This window comes from Sinocyclocheilus rhinocerous, unplaced genomic scaffold (assembly GCF_001515625.1).
Source record: "Sinocyclocheilus rhinocerous isolate Xijiao unplaced genomic scaffold, SAMN03320098_v1.1 scaffold383, whole genome shotgun sequence".
Taxonomy (NCBI): Eukaryota; Metazoa; Chordata; class Actinopteri; order Cypriniformes; family Cyprinidae; genus Sinocyclocheilus; species Sinocyclocheilus rhinocerous.
The window spans coordinates 6,522-11,942 of NW_015643560.1; positions in this window are offsets into that span (position 1 = coordinate 6,522).

Below are 5,421 nucleotides of genomic sequence, written 5' to 3' on the forward strand. Positions count from 1 at the left end.
TTATATTTTCCAGTCATAACAGTGCAGAACAAAACACTGCAATATTGGTAAATAAATTTACCTTTTTTTTCTCACAGCTTTTGACACCCTGTCACCATTATAATAAGTTGCTTTCAAATCAGTGTACTGAATAGAAACCCATAAATGCTTCAAAGACAAAATGAGAGCAATAAAGAAAGGGATAAAAAACAAAGTGGTCCATCATGCTTTCTTAGGAGCAGTCACAGCTATACTAAGAACAATTTATTATGTATTGTGGGGCAACATAGAATAGATTCTCATTATATAAAGATTTCTGGTAACTAGATTTTTACATTTTGGAGACAACATGAAAGCTGCTTGCCCATGTGCAAAAATTGCCAAGGCAGTACTTGGGTATTGTCTCTGGTTGCTAGGGTGTTGCTATGCGGTTACTATGGTGTTCTGTGTCAATGCTTACTGGCCAAAATCACAAGATGTCACACCCAAGTGTCTATAGGGCTTTTCACATTTCAAATAGTTAACCCTGCGGTGATAAATCCGCTTCTAAATTACAAATGTGAAGCATTCCTCTACCAGGTGTTAAAAGCGGGGTTTACAATGACGACAACCCGGGATTAAGCGCGGTGTGAAAAGCCCTTGTTATGTTTTGGTCCCTATATGGGTCAAGTCCATTTATTAGATTGTCAGGTGAACATTATGTCCAGTTGCTTGCATAAAAAAGTAAAAGTGCACCACATTATTTGACATTCCATTTGTGCTTTGGTCATGAATGATATGGGATTGGTTAAGTGCCGAAGAAAGTTCAAATACATAACCATAAATATCAACAACAATAACTGAGTTCAGTAGGCCTACAGTCAGTAATATGAACCCTTCCCACTATATTTCACACTAATCCAGCTAAATTCATGTAGATTTTTCAATATGCATTCTTTTCCCAAACAAAGTTGAGTAAAATTAGATTTCGCATTCAATCTACTGCTCACTTCTGCCTGGTAATAATGATGCATTACTGTAGTCATTTAGGCCAGTGTCTCTTAAGGACCTCACAGGAATAATCCTACAAATTACATTTTCAACTTGCTCTTTTATCATGTACTGCTCGAGCAGTTAGTGGCTGGGGGAGCACTCCGTTGCATCCACAAACTATCTATTTAGAGTCCTACATTTGCAGTGATTAGTGCCAAAAACCCTTAACGTTTCTATGGTTAAAACACAGAGCTTCGTTCTGCAATATTTTAGTTCTCTGTTAACATGCCAGTATGTCAAGAAATTATCTTCTTGCCTCAGGGAAACATTCTGCAGTAGATTTTTTAAAATAAAGCCTAGCTGTACGTGTTGCACTTTTGTAGCTGCCGTTACAATTAACACAATCAGTGGAAGTGACATCAACATGCTGTTGAGCTGGGAGTCGTGACAGAAGCAAAAGAAATTCACAAAATTTGGATTGATTTATGGCCTGTTTTACGGCAAATGCTGTCCGTCTTGTTCTGCCGTACTGGTGATTACAGCACAGATCTCTCTGATTACAAGACTTAGCGCATGTAAAATGAAAATCAAAGAGAGGACTGTGGGTAGTTAAAATTCTTCTTTCAAGACAAGAGGTAGCCCAGCTCCACTAAGACAGTCAAGCCACAAAGTCTCTCTCTCTTTAAAGATTTACAGGGAGTGTCTCTGCTCTCCCAAAAAGCTGTGTCAGATTCTTTCATGTCAGCATTCATTTTGGGCTAAATTACTGGGTTTGATGCAAGATGGAGGTAAATTGGAATGTATACAGTACTCTGAGGCAAAATAAATATTCTGAGCTATTTTGAACTCTGAAGAAAATGGCTTTTCGGTGTATCGATGACATATACGTTCACTTTTGAATAAATGAAGGGGAAAGTCAGCTTGAAGGCCAAGGCCGTTTTCAAGGTGGCTAATCGTCTGACGGCAAGAGCGCTGTACGAGGTGCTGAATACAGCTACAGTTCATTATTGCAATTGCTGTAATCATTACATATTCTGAAGTTGCTGACAGAAAAGCTGTCAGTTAGTATTTTCATTATTGTTCCTGTCAGAAGCTAACATGATTTTGCTTACCATCAAAAGTGGAGTCCTGCTCCAAGCGATCAGGCTTTTTTTTTAAAAAAGACTGTAAAGGCTAATATATTGTGTATAGCGCGAAAAGATGTGTTTACACAGATTTGTGCAGCATATTGTATTTGTTATTCACAATCTCTTGAAAACAATATGCATGGTAATTAACAATGGCAGAGTTTTTTGGTGTGTTCAGTAATATTTTCTCTTGTGATGGATAATATGGAAGTCGTCTTATATTGACATCTAGTGGCGTGGATGTAGCATCAAGCAAAAACCTGTTTTCAGTTAACAGTGTAGAAATGCACTATTAACAGTTAGCCATTAATCATTTTCATTACAGAAATAAACATGTTTATTTAATTTTAAAATCTATAACTTTTTGGATCTTTCAAGTTTTGTTTAACTGGAGTTTTAATGGAGGGACAAATATCTCTTTTAGGTTTGATATCTTAATTTATGTTTCAAAGAATAACTGAAGTCTTATTGGTTTAGAATGACATGAGCAAATGATGACAGAATTTTCATTTTTGGGTGAACTATCCCTTTAATGCCAATAGTAACTCAGCAAAAACTATGGCTACTATGGTTTTGTAAGAGTCATAATTAACTTTCTAATATGTTTTAAATTGGTCTGAGTGAAATTTGCATAACACACTCAGATTGGGTGATTTGATGCTGCCATTCAGAGAAGGTGGTGCGCCCTTCGTGCTGAAGGCTACATTAAATGAAAATAACAAAGCAACGCCACTCCGTGAAAAATCAAAAAGAAGAGGGGGAGACAGAAAAGCGGCTGGGCCTTTCCGTCTCAGAGATAATAATCTGACACTGTCCCTGTCAGCGGTCCCGTCCACTGAGTTTACTGCAGCGGTCCCGTCCACTGAGTTTACTGCAGCGCTGCTAATTCCAGCTCTATCTTCTTTCCTCTGTTCAGCTCAGTCAATGTTTGCTTTATTGATAATCACTTCAGATGGCCCGAAGTCAGAGAAATAATTTCTCTCCTCCACAGACAAGGGAATGGAGAATAAAGAAGACCACGGGTTGAGCACCAGTCTGTGCACACAAATGAGCAAACATATTTTTGTTCTTAGTTTGACTACTTAGAATCAAGTATGGAAATGACTTGTGGAATAGCACGTTTACATCATTTTGACAGATGGGTTGAGGACTTCCACAGCAGCAACAGTAGCTCTGAATATAAATATGCATTGCTCTTCAGTGTCAGGAATGTACTGTATGTAGGCTCACACAACTGTGTGAAACAACAGTGAAAGCTCTTCTATTATTGTTAGTATTAATTAGTATTAATGAGTATTGTTCTGGGAGGTGATGTTTGACAAAAATTGTTTGGGATCACACACAATTCAGGGCTCAACAATAAGATATGTTTTAGATATTTTTACTTGCCCTGCCAATATTCAGATCATCAGAGAGAAAAAAAAAGAATAAACAAAAATTCATTCAAATTTAATGGGGGAAAAAATGATAAAAAGAAACAAAAGGGCATTTTTTTGATCACACTCTCACTCTCACAGGCCTAAAACAAGTGATGGTCCTGCCAAATACCCCAAAATGCAGACCATCCTTATTGTTGAGCCCTGTAAACGCAGAAGTCTTCCCTCAATCCATCTATTTCTCACTCATTAATCTGAATGTCTGTTTAAATCATTCATTTTTTCTGTGCAATGACGACATGTTCAAATGACGAGCCTTATTAGAATCAATGTCACACTGAAAGGTAGAGGTATAGGGGACTGAGAAACTGAGTGAACATAAAGCAAGAGAAGACGTAGAATGTGTGCAAGGAGAGGCTGACGGTGAAGGAAAGGACGAGGAGAGGCTCATTACTGCTCCAGAAGAACTGTGGAGGCTGAAACACATTAGCTGAGCTCGTATAAGGGGACTCTCCATACACATCCCTCTCTGCATCTATCAGATCGCAGCACATCACAGAGAGGCCAGAGGATAAAAGCACGGCTCAGATGTAGAGATATAGGTAAGAGACGTGCCTGAATATCCTGATGCCTCTGAGCCAGAGGTCTCAGAACATCAGCAATGTAGAAATCTCATGCCACCCACTGATAAGAGATCAGTGTAGGGACTGGCCAGCTATCAGCTTGTGCCGAAACGTTGTGCTGCTCGTACACAGAAGAGAAAATGTGCGGCTGGAACGAGCTGCAAGCAGAGAGCCACCTCCACTTCATCGCTATTCTCTGGCAGCTGCGGGGAGTGACCTTTACAGGCAGAGAGCTTAAGATAGTTAAAATTTGATTGGATTGAGGGAAGCTAAAAGAGGAGAAAATAGAGCCTTTTTCTTTCATTAATGCTAACCTTGAGGAGAGTCCCAGTGGGATGACTTGAATTTTTCCCTAAGAGACAAAAAGAAAGGGAAACCAGAAAGAAGTCGTCGTGCTGCATGTGAACAATATATAAATAAATGACAGCCTATTAGAGTGGGAAAATGCATAAAAACATGTCCAATTCACCCCTGAATAAAAAGAATAAAATGATAGTTTGCATAAATTAAGCCTAATGTTAGGATCATTAATATTTTTCACATTGTAAAATTATTTTTATTATTATTTTAGAATAATATATTCAGTTTGGATAGAATGAATAAACAGCTAAATCAATTAATGTAATATGCATTAAAAATGAAATGCTAGAAACATTCTTTTCGCAAGTACACAAACGGAAATGCTTGGTCAATGGATAGAAAAATGTCGGGCTGTGTCCAAAATCGCATAACTTCTGAGTAGGTACTTCACAACCAGTAAAAAAGTAGGTTCTAAATAGTATGAATGTAATTGAGGTGTACTACATCTGCCAATATTATTATTTCAGAATAATATATTCAGTTTGGATAGAATGAATAAACAGTTAAATCAATGAATGTAATATATATTCATTAAAAATGAAATGCTAGAATCATGCTTTTCGCAAGTACACAAACGGAAATGCTTGGTCAATGGATAGAAAAATGTCGGGCTGTGTCCAAAATCGCATAACTTCTGAGTAGGTACTTCACAACCAGTAAAAAAGTAGGTTCTAAATAGTATGAATGTAACTGAGGTGTAAACGCAACTGTTTTGAACGAGCGCACCTTTTTAACAACCAAAAAGTTGTGTTGTCTGTTGCAGAAGAACAGACGTTCCTCTCTTTGATAGCAGAGGTGCGGATCCAGCGAGAGCTTGATGAGGTGAGGCGGAATGAACATTTTTTTTTTAGGAGTCGTGGTAGTAGAGGCGGCGCAACTATAACGACATGTGAATAATCCCGCCCACTCTAAAGCGGTACTGAACTGCAGTGGAAACGCAAACCGTGCCGAGCCGAACCGTGCCGTGCCGTACTGAGCCGTGCC